The following is a 19428-nucleotide window of genomic DNA, read 5'->3' as shown; positions in this document are numbered from 1 at the left end:
TGTATGGTTTCTGTAATGATTAAAGTACGATAGGCTTGGTAGGAACTCTTTCCCTCATTCTTATTTCTGTCATTCCTCAAATAAGACACTCATTTGTGTCTTTCTTTTTTTACGTAGCTGTTTATTTTCATGGAGTTTATAGAAGCCTGGTTATCTTTTGAAATCTCTACCCTTCTGTCAGTTTTGTTGAAGTTGGCAAACAGTTCAAAAGTTACTTGGTGGGGGAAGAGAAGGCAATGACAGACAGGGTATGATTGCTTGAGCCTCTTTCCTTACGAAGAAAATATCAGCTTTGGCAGTCAAGTCCCTTAGATTTCAGAACCCTTTCTGCTAATCATTTTTAACTGAAATTAGTTTTTTAACAAGAAATTTAGTTCTTATATGCAAAAACACTGGCAGGCACTGCTGTAGATCACTTCAACAGAAGTCACTTGTCCTCATCTCTGTTACAGATTTCATGGAGAATGCAAAGGAAATCAGTGAGATATGTTTTCTATTTCCAAGCAATAAAAAATGGACACTGTATTTCTTTATGGCTCTAGTCCTTTTCCAGCCTATGAGGATTTCTGCAGGATGGGCCAGATGGGCAGAAGGGAGGGGAAGGACCAAATTAACTCCCAAAAGAGCAGTCTGAGGCAAGGGGAATTTTAGAAATGCCTAAGGGGAAAGACCCTTATCAAAGGGATATGTCTAAATAGCACAAATAGTGCTGTTGAGTGATAAGCTAACTTTGGTTGCATTGGCACAGGATTTCACTTCCAGCTGTACTGCCTCCTGTTACTAATCTACTCAGAATAAGCATGCTAGAATATTTTTCACTGCCTTGTGCTTTGCTGGGCCCTGAATATGCCTTGCGTTTCGTATCATGAAGAAAACCCCTTTCCAGAAGTTTTAACAACGACCCTGGAATTCTCATTGACAAATTCCTGCTCTTTCCTAGAAACAATAGATAATTTGAATTGATTGGATGTTGATGGCCAAACTAAGAGTCATGTGTAAAGTCAAATATTAGTGCTTATAAGAATGCGAGACAAAATGAGAATAAAATTTGTAAACCTGATTTGACCTGTGTGAATGGGTCTTTCCAACCCGATGAGTCTGTAATGATGAATGTCATTTCTGCTGGGGCAGCAGAAATGATTGAACTCTTACTGTAAGCTGATGCCAAGGAAACACTTGAGGGCTTACTCTGTGAGGTGTTTCTTTAAAATTAAAGATGGTAGATGCTGTAGTGAGTGTCCAGTCTTTCTAGATGTTTATCATGAACCAGTTGAATTTTAAGTTAACCAACTGATAAAAGATGAAACCTACCATCAGAGGTTTTTTTGTTTGTTTTTTTGCTAGCACAAAATTACTTTTTTTCATTTCTACTAATAGGAATTTCGCAATGTGCTTCTCCAGTCCTCTGTCTTCCCACTCCAGCTATTCTGATAATGCTTGTTCAAGCACAATTACTAGCAGCTCTTGTAAAGTTGCAGGTTGATATTTGGGATAAATAGAACTCATACTTGTGTGTGAAATGGAAACAGACAAACAGGTCAAAAATTCAGAGATGATGAATCATTTTTTTATAATCTGGATGTTTAATCAGCATGAAAATCAGAGGAAAAGAAAGCTGTTGCTTTCTTTTTGTTCACACGTTCTGGCTGAAGCATAGAGAAGGTTATTTTCAATCTCCTGTGGTCTTCAGTGAAGATTTTTATTGATTCCAACAAGAGTTGGATCAGACAGCGTTCTTAATGTCTGCTTCCTGAGCTGATGTGACTAGCAGGGAACTTGTTGTGTATTTTCTGCCTGGTGTGTGTGGTGTTTGTGTTTGAGAAATCAAAAAGCTACACTCAGTTCTCTCTAAATTGTCATTTAAATATTTCTAGTTTCCTGCTGATAGGTGTAATTCTTGAAATAATTGGAAGGCAAAATCCATTCAGCCAACTTTTTCCAGAAATGTGAAAGGATTTTGAATTTGATTGGTTGCCTGACGTGTACCTCCACTCTCCCAGCCCACAGTTTTTGGTGATGGGTTGGTGAATATGCTGATATCTTCTCAGTCTTTGGGCAGTGACTCAGAATTTTGTGTCCAGTAAGAGTAATTATTTGGCAAATGAATTCCCAGGATAAGGCTTAAGGTCAAGTATTTTTCACCTAAAATTTAGGGTTTGCTCTATTATCAACCTTGTGCAACTGCTGTGCTTTTTATACATAAAGATAACAAATCAAATTTGTAAGTATTTTTATTAAATTAGCTGTTTGTCTACATAATTTTTAGTTGTGTGCCAGCTACAATTTGTCACATTGATTCCAGTCATCTTACTGTCTTACTGACTAAAGCTGTCCAGAACATATGGGGATTACAATTACATTTCAACACCAGTAATTTGTCAGTAAAAAGATATATTATCATTCCAGCAAAGACACAAAAGGAGACAGTCCTGTCTTTTTCTCTTTTCTGCTTCCAAGGCAAATTATACTGATACAGCTTCACAAGTAGCAGTATTTAACTTCGCGTTTTGTGTGGTCAATTTGGTCAGACAGTACAAGAGCAACAATAACATTTACATAAAAAATTTAAGTAAAATAGAATTACTTTCATCTCAGAGGCTGGTAATTGAGAGGTGTGTAATGTATTTGAATGCATTTGGAAAAAAAATAAGGTAATCAAGGAGGAAATATTAAAGAACCCCATTTTCTGGCCATTTTAAGTTCTTTGGGGAAAAGATTCAGAAAGTGGTATCATTTGTCACACAGAAAACATTCTAGTCAATGGTTCTGTTAGATCCAAATGTAATATAAAATAAGTTAACATAAATTAAAAAGAAAAGAATCTCCATTTTCTACAGCTGCCTCATCTGAAGCCCCTGTTCTTACAAAGTAGAGTTTATCTAAACCAGAAGGATTAGAAACTAATTTGATTTTGCAGAGGTTTTGTGCTGAGGTACCAATGAGATTCAGGTTTCAATGTTTAATAAATGAATAATCCATTCTGTCTGGTAAATATCTGGATGAGCTCCCCTGGACAAAGTTTTTTTTTCTGCAGGCATGCCAAAGAAAAGGATAGGAAAGATTTGGCAGGTGAATTAAGCACAGATGCCTACATTACTTGCTGTGGGGACAGCAGCTGAACAAACTGCAGAACTCTGCACCAGTGCAAAAGTATATAGGATCCCTTGACCTGGGGGAGGAAGTTTTACCCCCCTCCCCCCCACACAAAGTCAGAAGCAAAATCTCATCGGCTGTTGCATGACAATCTGTTCACGCTTTATTTCTAGTACTTTTTCACTACTGTGGGAGACATAGTGCTTCAGCAGCTCAGAAGTCTGTCCCGGGGGTCTGTTGAGCCTTTGGTCTTATGCTGCATCTCAGTTCTTCTGTTCTTTACTCCTATGTCCCAGCTTTGGGTAACCAAAGAACACTTTTTGGCAGCAGCATTCATCTAACATTTCGGGGGTCATGCAGCAAGTGCTTCAGAGAAGAGTAATGAAGTTTACAGAATGTTTCTCTTTGTATTTCTTTAAGAAAATACAGCTGTTTATCTGCCAGGCCTGTTCTGGCCGTTGCTGCAGTGACAGTGTGCCACTGCTTCTTTTTTTTTTTTGTTGAGCAGAGTAAATAAGCTGAGCAAACCTGTCTACAAGATGCTTGATTTTGAGATATTACAGCTTTGAAAGGCTCAGCAGTGTGGTGTCATGGAAGAGACATGCTAGATTAACTTTGACCTTTTTTTCCTTCCCCCAATTATGTGTATAGCCTACTTTTCCTTTGATCTTTGCCAGAACGTGTGCTGCTTAATAGGATGTTTTGCCCCTTGGTCTGCCCTGAATTAATCAAGAAATGTAATAAGCTTCTTTTTATTCATGTTTTCAACTACTGTTTTCAATTACCAGTAGGGATCTCTAATCACGTATGAGAGGCAATTGTGCTAGACCCTTTACATGCACAGAAGAGACCCTTACTGGAGCACGTAATATCTTTCATAAAATCTAAAGACCAGAGGAGGCATTTGGATACAGACATTTGGAATTACAAAGAAATAATGAATTAGTATTGGTCAGCACAATACGCAACAGTGTCTGCTCACTGTCATATTAATTATCTTCAAGTTGTTTTGGGCTATGTTTTTTCAAGGATGATTTTCAAAGAGGACAAGTTTTAATGGAAAATGCTAATTTCCTCTTCTGCATAGCCTTTGAATTTGAAATAACGGGTCTTCAGAAGGACTTCAACTAGAAGTGAGAGTATCAAAGCAAGATTTGTGGTTTATAACATTTGAAATATCAATCAGTTCTAGAGCCAATTTTACCAGGTTGTGTTAGAAATAACTGGAAGTAGGGTCTTTTTTACTCCTGACATTTTTCAGCTATGCAATCATTTGAGAGCTGTCTGGGTGCTCTTTTGTTTTGTACTCTTTCAGCTAAGTCAGTAAGTGAAGAGCAGAGCTAGCCTTATGGGATAAGATGTAGGTTTGTGACAAACTGTAGAGCATTTGAGATAGTAAACTCAGTGAAGGAAAAGGCTTGTCACTCATCTGCTTTGCAGCTGAAAGCTGGTAATTCACCTTCCCAAGCTCCCCTGCCTTTCATTTAGCAGCTGGGAAATGATTCACAGCCTCTTCAGTGTTTTTAAATTGTTTGTATTCTTTAACTACAAAACTGAGAGGTAGGATATTAAAGTTTTATTTCAGTGTTGCATATACTTCCTAACCCATGGATTTTCATCAATGTTCTGATTTTAAAAATTAAATACAGGACAGTTTCTTTTGGCAGGTTTACAGGTGTGTAGGTTACCAAACAAGTTTCTTTTAACAAAATTTACCATAGTTATTTTCTGTTTTATATTCTTTTCTTGTTTTAGTATAAATTCAGATTGTTGTTTTGAGATTTGATCGATATTTTTATCAGCGTTATCTGTGTCAGCTCACCTGAACTGTTTTTGGACTCTTATTTTCTCAGCAATGAGTGGAGAGAGTCCCGCTCTGTAAAAATGCAAGGAGAATAAGGGCAAGATTGCTACTGTTCTGGATTCCAGAGGCAGAGTGAGTTGTGAAGGCTGTATCTTATGTCCATTTCTAAGCTGTAGATTGAAATAGGCTGATTGTTTGGATAGTGCATTTTATTTTATTTCCTGAGTGATATGTTTGACTAAGAGGATATGCCAGTTTTTACTCCTTGCCTCATTGCTGTTTTCATATTAATGGTCTAAAATGTTATGAATGAACAGGGCTACTGAAATGAGTAACATTCTCCAAAGGTACTCTCTTGATTTTCTTCATTTCTGAATCTTTGTATTTGATCTTGTTATGAGGAACAGGAAATTACTAGCACAGTAATAACTATTTATGAAAAAAGCCTTGAAACCTTGTGAGTATGTATGAACCATTAATTTGTCCAAGATGTCATACCCTCATCAACCTTCTTTTCCTTTCATATTTATTCCTAGTTTTATTTGGATACCTAGCAATTCTCATTAAAGACAATTAGGTGATGATATTCAAATAGGACAAAATTGTGACCTAAAAGATGAATTAAATTTGAGGTAAACCATTGTGGTTTGCTTGAAGTTATATTATACTACTTTGCTGACTCAGTTCTGTACTTGTCTGGTTTTACTTTATCAGTTCTTTTTACTTTGAACCCCTCTGTGAGGTCAGATAATTGCTGCGCCCAGTGTTAATATTGGAAGTAGAAATCTAATATTTGCACGCACTTGCATTTTGAGGACCTAGCAAAAACTGTAGTCTATCAGATAGACTGTGAGGAGTGACTATTAGGCCATTTTTCCATCAGTGCCTGGAGCTTTTTAGGGTGCAGTTATACAGAAGTTTTTTTCACACCATTTGTGAGCAGCAGCACCCTCCCTCTCTCTTTTACGCCTTCTGTTTTGTTTCTCTCTCTTCTTTCCTCCCCCCACCTTCCTGACAATTGCCCCTAGCTCTTGATGTTACCTGTCAAGAATCTTATTCTTCCCTATTCCAGTTCTGGTATTATAACCCTTGTTGGAAGGAAATGTGAAGAGAAAAAGTATCCTCGAATATAAGAGAATGCAAGTTCCAGCCTGAGGACTAGACCTTTTGTACAGGAAAGCAAAGTGGGTATCTGCACAAGTTTTCCCATGTTTAATTCTTAAGTATTTTTTTTACTAAGCACTCAGACTGAGCAATCACATTTGTCAAAAATGGCACTGCAGAATAATTTCCAGTGGGTTCTTTTTTTCTTTATTTGCTAATAATGGAGTTTTTTCACTAAAGACAGTAGATTTTGGCCTTCCTGGTTGCAGAGATAAGTGGAGCTACAGAAGATTAAGCAGCTACTGTAATGCATGGATTTATAGGCAACAACTAATGAGAGTATACGGAGAAATGGCCTCCTTTTACTCGTGTCATTTCAAAATGTACCTTCATTTAACAGTTAAAGGTAATAAAAACTAACCAGGAGCAGAAGGGGGTTGGGTTAGATGTTTTGGGCTTTAAAAATTTGTTACAGAAGTAAAATTTCATAATATAGTTGTTCACTATAAGCTTGGTTAGTTCAAACCTATTCTGTCTCAGTCATTGCTGGACTAGGGCCATTCTAAGTCTCTTTCTCCAACCAACATCATTTGGTTAAATGTAAAGGTATAGTTATATTCTTTTACTGCAACACAAAAGCATATCATAGCAAATTGTTTCTTATTTTCACAGAGAACTGAGATGCTTTTACAATGACTGGCAAGAGGCTGTAGTAAATTGTCAGCATCATGTTGCATTTCCAGAAGGTGGTATTATAAAAAGATGACTAATTAAAATGTAATTAAAATGGTAGAGGAAATAGGGCTCAAATAGTCTAGAACTCCCAGCCTGCAGCATCTGTCAGTGTTACAAATTTTGATGTTTTATACTGAGGTGAAATTGGAGATGTCAGCCCCCAAAAACACAGTGGGCATTTCCTCCATGTCTTGCCTGGCTAGTGCCATGGTGCTAGTGGTAAAGAGCAATGCTGTCTCCTACTGTAGCTGTGTGAAGAAGGAAAATATCATTACCCCATACTGCTAGCAGTATTCAGCTGTGCAAAACGTGTTCGTATAACTGCTTGCACTGTGATGAAGGAGCATTTGCTTGCATACAGGATAAAATATCTAGTAGTGAATTGCAAAATAGTTGAGTTTGGAAGAGACCTCTGAAGATAATTTGGTCCAACCTCCTTGCTCAAGTAGGGCCAGCTAGAGAAGGTTGCCCAGGGCCATGTCCAGTTGGGTTTTGAATATCTCAAAGGACAGTCTCTCTGAGCAACCTGCTCCAGTGTTCAATCACTCTCACAGTAAAAAAAATCAGGCAGTTTCCTGTGTTTCAGTTGGTGATCATTGCCTCTCATACTGTCACTGGGCACCACTGAGGAGAGTCTTGCCCTATNAAAAAAAAAAAACAGATTTTCTCATACTTCAATTTGAATCATCTGCCCTGAGCAACATCAGCAGGCCCTGTTGCTTTTCAGTCCCATATTTGCCCTCTCAGGTGTATAATTTTTAATCAACTTCTTCCTGTTTTATACACAAATACCATAGTATTTGGCCACAAAGCACCATTCTTCCCAGGTCCACCAACATCCCAGCCTCACCCACAAGAATATGCAGATGATGACTCCTGATTTTTCAGGAGGTGCATGTGGAGCCTTGCTTATATCAGGTACTACGTGCAGTTACCACTACTGCTGAGTACCATTGCCTGGAAACCATGATTAAGTTTTTGCACTTTTGTCTTTTTAGAAGCTGAGATTAGGACCATGTCCTGGTAGGGAGATGACATCTGTCTTTATGTAGTTATGCAGAAGTGTAGGGATGGAGAGGAAACAAATGTCCTTAAAGAGATGATTAAAGATGGCCATTGGCCAGAAATAGAAGATAAAAAGAAGACAGAAAAAAAAAGTTGATGCACAGATGCATTTAACAACATACAAATTATAGTTGTACTTGAAATCAAATCTACGTTTAATTATTGCATGTCAAGTGTTTGGCCTTAATCACCCTTCCCCTTGTAAAGACTGAAGTTCCTGTTTAAATACATTTATCTTGCAGTAACCCAGTATCTCTCTATCTCAAAATAAGAGTTTCAGTGGGATTACTTAGCACACACTGAACTGTGTTGCATGGTTATATTGCTTCCTACTAGTTTCTTGCCTTCTTGAGATTTCTATGTCAGAGGTGTTTAAGTATACCCTGAACAGTTACTGAACTGGAGTTATCAAAACTCCGTATTTGTTTTTTCTAACATGATCTTGGTATATAGTTTTCTGACCATATCTGGTCAGTTCTTTCTCCTGTCACGTGGATGCAACAAATAAGCACTGGGCTAGTTGTATCAAAAGAACTTTGGGTATGAATAACAAGCTGATTTTTTTTTCTAGCTCCTCCTTTAAGCACGCATAATGAAAACTAGGTAAGTAAGATCATTAGTCTTTCTCATCACCAAACATGATTCAAAAGTATAGGAAACCTTTGATAAACAGCTATTGAATGCCATGCATTTCTAGTAAAAAACTACTGAAAGATTTCAAAGAAAATTAAATTGGATTAGTGGATGATGTAGATTGTATTTCCCTTTGTGGAAGTGTTACTGTTGCTGTCCTAGAAAACCATGAGGATCTAGGCAGGAGTTCAGTGCGTTTGTCATCCTGAGCAAAGATTTACAGGAACAATCTTGACGTGCCAACAGGAAAGATCTTGATGTGCCAGATTCAGCTGGTGCAGTGACAAAAATGATCTGAAAATGTGAATTTTTGAGACATCTGCCCAAAGAGAGAAGCAGGGGGAACCCAAGCTTGTCCCATAGCAATTCCTGCCTCAGAGGCACTAGTTGTGATAGAACAGTGGAAAGGCTGTTTGATTCATTGAGTCAAACGATAAACCACTTGTGAAGGTAGAAGCTCTTCAGACAGTTTTTATTAAATAAATTCTATATTGACAATGCTAGCAATTAGCTTCCTCGTTTTAACATTACAGTACACTTTTGTGGTGTATTTCTTTGATTTGAACTCCTTTAAATTTTTTTAAAAATCTTCTGGAAGCTGTTATTGGCCCTATGAGGAACGGCTGCGAGAGCTGGGCCTCTTCAGCCTGGAGAAGACAAGACTTAGGGGGGATCTTATCAATGTGTACAAGTACCTGAAGGGAGGGTGTCAAGGGGACGGGGACAAACTCTTTTCAGTTGTCCCGTGTGACAGGACAAGGGGCAATGGGCAGAAATTGAAGCACAGGCAGTTCCGCCTGACTGTGAGGGGGAATTTCTTCCCTGTGAGAGCGACCGAGCACTGGAACAGGTTGCCCAGAGAGGTTGTGGAGTCTCCTTCTCTGGAGCTCTTCAAGGCCTGCCTGGATGCAAACCTGTCTAACATGCTCTAGGTGGCCCTGCTTGAGCAGGGAGGTTGGCCTAGATGATCTCCAGAGGTCCCTTCCAACCTTACCGATTCTATCATCGGGTGGTGGGGAACTGGGCCGCTTGGTAATTTGTGCATGTCACCATCTAGAGCATGTCCAATGCCTTGTTCATTTTTGTTGGTACTGTGTATTTGCTGATAAACAGTTTGGGAAAACATCTTGCCTCTGTCACTTCTGAGAAATTTAAAAAATGCTTATCAGGTGACTCCTGGTTGGTACCATGTGGGATTAGAAAGAAACCCTTGACCACAGACCATGCTTCCTATTATTGCATCCTTTCTCCATCAGCTGGCAAGGGGTAGGTCTTTTGAATGACATAGTACTATCAGCCTTAAGTATTATGAGATCCCAAATATTTTTTTGCTATTTTCATGTCTAAATAGTTCCTCTGCTGTGATACTAGTATTATGATACTAGTATTGTTGATTACCTAGGGAGAAGCAAACACGATAATACATGACCATGACTCAGGATTCGATTCCACTTTCTCCGTAGTCCAGCTTGAGTGTAGATGCCTTCAAATGGCTCCTGCCTTCCCTCTGGTTACTTCCTGCCACCTCCTTGTGATACCAGGATGCTCTGTGGAAAAACATGAGCAGATTAAAAGGGCTCTGCTTGAAAATTAATAGTTAGCTAAATCAGTTCTCTGACTGCAGCCAAAAGGTGCAATCATGATTACTCTTTGTCTGAAGACTTCTTTTCAGTCTGCTCAGCAAGCTGTTTCAACTTGCCTGTAGAGCTGACACATGGGAAGCAGTAGAAACTCTTAGCTAGGAGTGTGTGGGGGGAAGGGGGAGTGCCAGCAGTGAGGTCTTAAATTGTCTTAAGCCAATCATAAAATCACACTCTCAGTTAACTAGAGTGCATTGTGTGAGGTATGGAGCTCATTATTGGACCCAATTCATGAGCTATTCAAGTGTACAGAGCTTTTTTTGGCAATGTTCTTTCTACCCTTTTATAAAAAGCATATTTTTGTGAATGTCTGCTTCATGCAGAGTTCTGGTTTTAAGAAAATACCATGTTTGCAGTCAGAGGACTTTGAACAGTGTGTTGCTGGACAGTTTGAGTGCTGACATGCATTGTACAGGTTCTGAGTTATTGGTGGATTATTAATGGAAGTTCTATTGAACTACTACTACACCTTGCAACTCTGGACGGAGATCTGAAATTAATACCAAAGATCAGTATCTGTTTGTTTTTTTTGCCAAGTATGACAATCCATATCGTTATTTAGGAAAAACTTTATGACTGGAAAGGACTTGCATCTTTACAGAGCCTGAGTCTTCTAAAATGGAAATCTGGAGTTGTTTAGAATACAGCTCTTGTTGCGTTTCAGTTTTAAGCAGTCTTCTCCCTTCTGCCTCTATTAAAAATTAAGCAGTTTTGCTTAGTTCTGCGTACAACATAAAGTAGACATAAAACAAATTAATGTAAGAGTTGAATGGTATTAATTAATGCTCCTTTCCTGTGTTTTTCCACTGGACTGAGTTTAGCAGTGGCACAGGCTGCTGCTTAAAGTCCTGGGTTTTCCCAGACTATGCAGATTCATTTGTGCCAGTAGTGTCGTTGAACTCACTGGGACAAATCTTGTGAACAGTGGTTCACTGTTAGGATTAAGAGTTCCCCACACGGGATTTTCTGATTGCTCTTTTTTCTTGCGTTTTTCTGAAAGATACAGAAAGATGATCAACAGCTGTCCTGGATATAGATAGGAATACTTTTCAGTGTGATAGAAAAAAATTCTCTTTATTGTTTCTCCCATGGACTTCAGATCTTCTGTGAAAAGTATCCTCTGTGTGATAGAACCATTTGAGTCCCTGACTGGGGAAATAGAGGTAGATTTTTGAGTGGAGATAGCTACTGAAGATGCCAAATCATGTGAATCTGTTTTGTGGTGTGGACACATGTGCAGTTCAAACTGGATTGAGACTCCAAGACAGCTTGCAAATTGTGGTAAAACTTATGTGGGAAGGAAGAGGGGAAATTCCAACTATTGGCCTCAGGGAGAAATGGCTCAAAATTCTTATAACAATACTTAGTGTTAAACTTCTCCGTTCTAGCTTATGTAGCTTTTCAGTGAACAATTGCTTCAGACTGCTTTGCACGTGCTGAACTGAAAACAAGAAACGTTTGTGGAAACTAAGGATCTCAAACTTGTCTCTTCAAGGTGTTTTTCTCTGAAATGGTGACTTGCCTGAAAACTCTTAAATATTTTTTGTTCATTGCAAGTACATGTAGCAAGTTAGGAAGTGAGCTGTGGAGTAAAGGATGAGTATGAATTTGATGTAAATGAGGTTGAAAAGCTGGTATCTCTGACCAGAATGAGAGGGTCCTGTGACAGATTTGGATTCATTGTGTGGTGTACATGAGTGTATCCAGAAATGCAAAATGCTGTCTTGCTCCATGTACGAGTAACAAGTAAAAGTTTAGGGTGAGTACCAGAGACTAGACTCTAAATGTGCTCTTAAAAAAATAAGTTAGAAATCCCCAGCACCATCATAATATATGAAAGCACAAGCAAGCAGAGCTAAGTGTAAGAGCCATTTTAACACTAGCTTGCCATAATGGTGAATTTTCTAAATCTTAATTCCTGAAGCTGTATGACTACATTAACATTTTGCCATTTTTGCTTTCCAGCAAGTTGTAAAGTTGTAGTTAAGAGCACTTAAATAAGACCTCTACGCTCTCCAGAGTAAATAATAAGGATTTTTTTTTAATTGAGACTCTTAACTATTTGTAACATTGTGGTTATCAATATAGGGTATTGATAACCACAGCAGCATATTTGGGTGGAGGAGAATGCCAGGTTCCATGAACACCATGCAGTATGAAGAGTAAAGAGCTTGTGGAGAACACCATAATATTGGTGAAAAATCATTATCCTTGAAGGCACTTAAAAGGAATTATCAAGCTTGCTTGTTTGCAACTATGGTATGAAAGCACCTGCTGTGGATTCCCACTGTTCGTTTGTGTGAAGATCCCATAAACCTCCTTTTGGGAGTTGGAGACCTTTTGTCTAGGTGCTTAGTAAAACACAACCTCTGCTTTGACATGCCTACAGGCTGCATAAAGTCTATCTGGAGCACATGGATGTTGCAAAGAGAAGGCAGCAGTGTCATGGACACAGGATTAAAAAGCATAGCTAGAAACACAATGTGACACTCAAGTCCTCTTCTTTTTAGCCTGTTTTTGAAGGGACCCATGATATGATTATGCCAGCTGTCTTCATGTTTTTCAGCCCTTTGTCCATGTCCAGGGAACTTTGATAGAGAAATGAAGATCTCTGAGATCTTCAAGTTCCCACTGGTTTCATCAAAATCAGCCACTAGATAAAAGGCAGAGGAACACATTTTTGTCTCAGCGGAGAAATAAGATTGATACGAGCTCAAGGTACCTATTCTTTCTGGCCTGCAGCTGAGCAGTCAGCACACAGGCAATACATACATGTGTTTATACCAAGTTGAACTGATTCTTGTTTGCTAGGTAGTTAGGAGACGTGAGGAAGTTGCAGTGCTGTGAGGGATTGGTGATGGGGGGTAGGGGAGAGAGAAAGGGAGTAGGGAGAGAGCATACATTCATGACCGAAGCAGCCTCTGACTGCTTGCATTGCTGTGATCAGCTAGCAGTTTGACTGTGAAAGAAACAAAGTTAGTTTCAAGGATGTAATAGAAGACATGGCAGTCGAGTAGTTCAAGAGCATTTCTTTCATAATGGTCATTGTAGAAGCATGTCTCATTTGTTGACAAAGTACAGCAAGATAAGTTAGCAGAATGAGAATGATCTTAAAGATAAGTACACTGGCCCACAACCATTGCTTCTAATTTTAGTTGCGTAGCTGAGGTGTCCAAGATGGAAGTGTAGTTACTCTTGACTCCCACTGTAGACAATGGAAGGTGATGAGCCCTGTCACAGATTTGATTGTGACTACAAAAGGAGCACCAGACAAACAGCCTCTGAATGGAAGACATCTCTTAGGTGCCTTATTTTCCAGTGGATGACTTCAGGTCACAACGTTTGCGTTTCCTATGGGTAAGAAGGGAGTAGTATGATTCTGAAGGCATGTTGAGATGGTGATCTTGGCACTGTTGACTGGGCATGACTGTAAATGGGTGGGTGAGTGAGTGTTAGGGTGCGGCTTGAGCTGCATAGCTGCATGAGTACTCAGGCTAACGTGAGGGAGTAGACAGGAATGCATGGAGAGATAAAGGACTAGAGAGAGCAGCAGCTGATCATGAGGTTTTACCCTTTGGCAAGTCAGAGCAAGGAAGCAGTTGAGGGAGGAACTGGAATTCCCAGAGAGCTGTAGCACTGTGAGGCGTTTCAGTTGAGACTTAGCGTTACTAAGGTGAGCTGCAGTTGCTACACTTCTAACAGCAACCATGCCAGGTGATTAAAAGCTGCCATTGCCTTTAGCTGATCATGCAATGCCTGTGTGGGCATTAAGTATCACCTTTTGGTAAAATTCACTGCTGCAGGGTTGAGTGCATGCTGTACACTAAGGGCAATGACATCTCCTTGAAAAACTGTTCATTTTAATGTATCGAAGAAGGCTTTTTATCTCCAGTGGGCAGGTAATGAGCTTTATTTTCCAGTCTTATTTCTGCTCAGTATGGGTTTTGGGGATTCAAGAGTGATAGGAAAACAACACGGAGCACCTGTATCATGCTCAGTTGGAGAAGCTGACTGAACATGTTGCATTACGTGTCAGTATATGCTGGTCTGCTATGCATTGCCTACGCTACCTTAGTAAGGATGGAGGAGGGAACACCATGGCACCATTATCTCTATCAGAGAACAGCCAGCTGCAGCTCTCTAGGAAAATGCTGTTCTGATGGAAGCATGAAGGCAGTTTCTCTTTTTGCAGCTATGTCATGCAGACCATCCCCTTCCTCATTGCTTCTGAATGTCCTTCATGAGTTTGAGGTGGTGCAAAAAGCAGGGCATGCTGAGAAACACATTATCCTGCAGTCCTGCATTTGTCAGATGCTGTTAAACTCAAGAGAAAGAGAATGGAGTCTCTGGTGAATCTGTCACATCCTGCTTGTTCAAAAGATTATTGATGCTTTCATCAAAGCATGATGAATTATGGTTACTGGCCACCCCTGCCAGTGGGTTCTGCTGCCAGAGGTGGTCAGTAACTACTTCTGTCACAACTGCTGATAAAACGATGTGCTTGTTTATGAGAATAGCATCTTTCTTTGTGCCTACTCATGAGCCTTTCACTTGCCACACCAGTTTTGCATTAGAGTCAAATAAAATATGAAGGTCTTGTTCAATGAGAAATGCAGGCATTTCAGCATTTGTTTGTGTTTTGGAATGGGATTAAAATGGAGAAATCCTGAAATTCCATATCCAACAGAAATCTTGAGAAGTCTCAATTAGGAAATAGTATAATGTTTTATTCTGATGCTGTTTATACAATTAAAATTCTCCTGCATTCCTACAGTTGAAATATTTTCATTTGTTAACAATAAACAAAATATCTTATAATTTGTTTTGAATAATTTTATTATACCCTGATAACAGTGTACTGTCTGATGGAAGCTGTAATTCAGGAGCACGTTGCACACATTCTAATCCTCTCTCTTCCTTGTTTACATTCCTTAGAGTATAGCACATTTCTGTCAGAATGAAATTTGAAGTCTTACTGCCTCGTGTAGCAGTAGGGAATTTAGTGCACAGGGGAGTAGAGATGTTCAGACTTTGGTTCCCATCAAACAGCATACCACAACAAGAAACTGCAAGTTAGTGCTCTAGTGTTTACAATGCAGTGATGTTAGTCAGCTCAAAAGATGATTTATGTCAAATATTTGAATATTTTTTCCTCAGTTTCCTTGATAGAAAATTGAAAATGTGAGTGCATGGAAATTTGAAATTATCTAACAGTTTGTATATACATTTTCCCATGCAGAAACTGGGGCCAGGATCCAGTCTATCTAAAAATCTATCTTTGCCTCAGACTACATTCTAACTTGCATACTTCCCAGGTTTGCCTAACCCTGTTGGTAATTCAATTCATTAAGTATCTCCCTGGAGAGTCTGAAGGATCTTTGGGTCCATGTGTAGGTTTAGCTCAGTTGATTAGAGCATGGTGCTAGTAATGCCAAGGTCGTGGGTTCGATCCCCGTATGGGCCACTTGCTTCAGGGTTGGACTAGATGATCTCCAGAAGTCCCTTCCAACCTTACTAGCTCTATGATTCTGTGATGACGTCTTGACTCACCAGCAGAAGCTTAGCAGAGGTGTTTTAGGCAAGTGGTTATCTCACACCTCCATGGTGTGAATTTAGGTAGACAACTAGTTCCAGCTAAGTCCGCTGGAGAAGCCTAGAAATGAGATAGTATTAAGACTTCCAATGGGAGAGTTCCCCCTCCCCTCAGAAATAGAGTGGTTGTAGCACTCCACAAGAAAGGAAGGGCCTTGAGCAGTTCATGGATGACCGCTTCAGGGAGCGTGTGTCTTTGCCTCCCGCACGGGGACCGTTTCCAGGCACAGCCTGATAACTACGCTAACTGTTTTTCATCTCCTAGAGCCAGGTATGCAAGAGTCCAGGGGCCAAAAGGCAGATGCAAGAGGGATACTAATCTGACAGAGGGGAAAACTACTCCTTTCCTCTGGGGATGTTTTGCCTCTGGTATGGTCTAATGTATAGAATATATACATATTCTGTGGAAAAGAGGCTGCATCTCCTGTTCTACCTACTTCTAGCTGAGCTTGGCTACTAGGGCTACAGACCTCTAGCTTATGCTCGCTTGTGCTTGCTTCCACACAAGAAATTCTGCATTCCTGCCCAGCTTCAATAAGAGTGGTGTTACCCAGATACCAAAGAGGCTGAGCTTGACAGCATACCCCCTCCCCCAAGGAAGCAGGGCAGTTAACTCATCGCTTCCCACTTTGTGTATGGGTATTGGTGTTGCTAAATCATCACTGCTGCCACAACTGTCCTAGTAGGTGCATCTTGTCAGGGTGAGCTGGGCAGTCTCTGGATACAGAGATAGATGCTGCATCTTGTGGAGGCATCTCCCTTCTTGACAGTGAGGGGAGAAGAAAGAAATTGGGCAGGCAGGATTAGCCTCTGCGGGCTTTTTTCAGAGGCAGCAGGCTCTCTCCAGGTACTGAGCAGGGAATGGAGACAACTAGTCTAGACAGAYTGGTCCCTGTCGGGTCCATCCCTAAGACGCGGCAACTGGAATAGTGCTGAAGTAGTATCCAGAAGAGGCAGCTAGCACAGACCAATTTGACAGCACCCACTGCTTTCTGTCAGAATATCTTTCTGAGAAGTAAATGCTCATACCTGGGCAGGGGAAGCAGGGGAGGAAGAACAGAGGACAAGATAACAGTTCTGTTTTGCAGGAAGTTTTTTTAAAAAGTGTATGGTTAAATATTGCATCAGCAACAAAATAACACATAAAGACCCATCCAAGGCTTAATCATAAAATAGGCAGGTCACCTTCAGCTCCCAGCTTTAGGACATGAAGTGCGACAACCCCTCAGCCTTTGGGCTGTCTTGTTTACCAGCAGGTCTGTGCTTTAGCCTCGCAGAGTTGGTAATGCTAGCTAACACAGATGAGTAAAAAGTTTAAAGTTGTAAAATTCTCTATCTTGGTGGTATTTACCTCTTAGCAGTGTTAGTGCTTTACCACTCAGAAGGAACTAATTCCCTTCTGTCATAGGAAAAAAAAATGTAATAGCTGTGAGACCTGTAGAGCTTATTTTCAAATAGATGCCTCAGCATTTTGATATTTTCTGTGGGATTAACTAGTAACACAGGAAGGCTAATACGTATGCAGAGCTTTCATTTGCTTCTGTGACAGTTTGCCAGAGGGCAGATTGAACTATGTCGTGAGAAATGGTGCCGTTTCCTCCCTCCCTTGTGAGCTGGAGCAAAAAGAATTGTTAGTAAAGTAGAAACAATTTGCAGCTTATCATTAAGCTCAGGGGAAGTTTCTCTCAGCTTCTTGTCTCGTGTTTCTGCTTTTCTTGTATTTCTGTTTTTCCTTTCTAAATGAAAAGGACTGGTCTTTTATAAGCACAGCAGCCACATAATGAGATGTGTAAAAGTGGCGCCCATTTACAGTAAGACTATCTTTGCTAACATAAAATAGGTACTGAAGCTCTTTCTGATCCATTATGCTTTTTCCTCTTCAGCATAGTTACTTCTGGTTCAAAAAAGGGTGGTTTTCTCTGCTTGTGTATATCATCATAGCTCCTAATGATGGTTTTGTGCAGAGCTTTGGTGGCCTTCCGGAGCTGACTGTTCTGGCGTCTGGTGCTGATGGACACAGTCAGCAATAGCTGCAGAATACTAATACCGGCTGGCTCCCCCAGGGCTTCACTTTTGAAAAATGCTTTAGACCATTCAGTGTCCATGCACCATGCTGAGCAACAGGAGGGCAGAAAAGCCATACTCGGGGATTTTTTTCAGTGCAAAACAAGAAGCCTACAGGAACGATGGTTCTTTGCTTCACATTGTTGAGCCCAGGCTTCTTTCAAAACTGCAGCCATTTATATGCATAAATATCAAGCTTGTCGCTTGCTGCAGGCTTTGGTAGCGTTTGTGTGACAAAAGAAATGGCGGTAGAAGAGAGCTGAACATCTTCTATACCGATCTTAGAAAATGAATGACTATGTAGCTATGGTGATTGTTTTCTTTCTAGTTTTATTAGATCACTGTTTCTGCAATTTGTTTTCCTTCCTATCCTGCTGCCCAATGCACAGGGCCGTGAGACATCTACCCCCACACACACCCCTTATCTTTCTCCCACACTTTGACTATCTGCAGTAGATATCTCTAAAAATTACCAACTAGTAACAAGTGTTACAGCAGAGCCTACTATGATATACTGACAGAGATTTCTTTTGCTTCAAATTTGGGGTTTTTTCCATTAACCATTTAACAAAATCACTCCACATCACCAATTTCATGCAGATATACAAGAACTTTGTTGTGAGTGTATTTTTGATTATCTACTTGTTTTTTATAAATCTACTCTAGGCAAAATGCGTGTTTACTATTTGCTCTGCATACCACGTATTTCAGGAGCTCTTAAATTGAGACTGATGGTATATTCTCTGGTCACCTTTGGAAAGCTACACAGTTGTATTTAACTCCTCTCCATGTCTTACAGTTCTTCCACATTAAAGACAACTAAATACACTGCTTATATAATACTGCTTTTCCATTAAAGCAATTGCTGAAGTATCACAGGAATGTTATTCTGATGCCAGGGGAGGAGAGGGAGGGGCTTGTATGATTGCCATTAAGAGGGGAAACAGTATGTGAGACAATCACTCTATTAAATGTGTTCTGCACAGTGAAAAGCTTGGGAAGCCTTTCTATGTCTTCACACATCAAGGTTTTGTGCGCAGGCTTGGATCTTATACATGTAGGTATTTTCAGAACATCAAATAGAGTGATTCATCTGAGCAACAATATTCAGATTACTTGAACAATGTATTAACTTGTCTTGTCTTTTATGTTTACCTTTTTTGGCATGCAACTTCAGCAGAACAATAATGACGTTTTCTCCCCAGCCATCCAACAGGCCATTGCTCTGCTGCTAAGCTGTCAGAGAGCTTTTAGGGGCCTTGGCCTATAGAGCACATTTGAAGATTCCCAGTGCTACACTAGAGATTTCTTTTTTCCCTTGAGTGAGTGTAATTTTTCATGCTTCCTGCTTTTGCCAGTCTTCCCTAATCTTAAAAAATCCTTGAAGCAATAGTATTGTTGTAGTCTTGATGGTCTAAAGATATAAGCAGTGCAGGATTTCTATGGAGAGGTAATATCTTTTCCTGAAGAAGGGCTTGTGTGCCTGAAGGCTTGTCTATTTTTTTTTTCCTAGCTGTATCAGTTGGTCTAATAAAAGATATTACTTCTCCTTACAAACTTTGCCTTGCTTATTAAAAACACTTGCCTTCAGGACACAGAGCACTCTTGGTGGAAAACTCCAATGGCAGAATGGTAGAGTGGAGTTCAGTGATATAATTTCCATGCCCCAAGCCAGATGGCACAAATTAAAATAAGATG

General features: G+C 39.9%; 1 protein-coding gene across 1 annotated transcript in view; it reads left to right on the top strand.

Moving 5' to 3' along the window:
* The window catches only part of FAM124A (family with sequence similarity 124 member A), a 45709-nt gene that overhangs the window by 10823 nt on the left and 15458 nt on the right, over positions 1-19428 (top strand). The gene's annotated exons all lie outside the window — the stretch shown is intronic.

The sequence above is a fragment of the Rhea americana genome, unplaced genomic scaffold (genome assembly GCF_003343005.1).
Source record: "Rhea americana isolate MKP2758 unplaced genomic scaffold, rheAme1 scaffold_95, whole genome shotgun sequence".
NCBI lineage: Eukaryota > Metazoa > Chordata > Aves > Rheiformes > Rheidae > Rhea > Rhea americana.
Note: the sequence above shows the minus strand (reverse complement) of the source record. Positions and strands in the feature narration are given on the sequence as shown.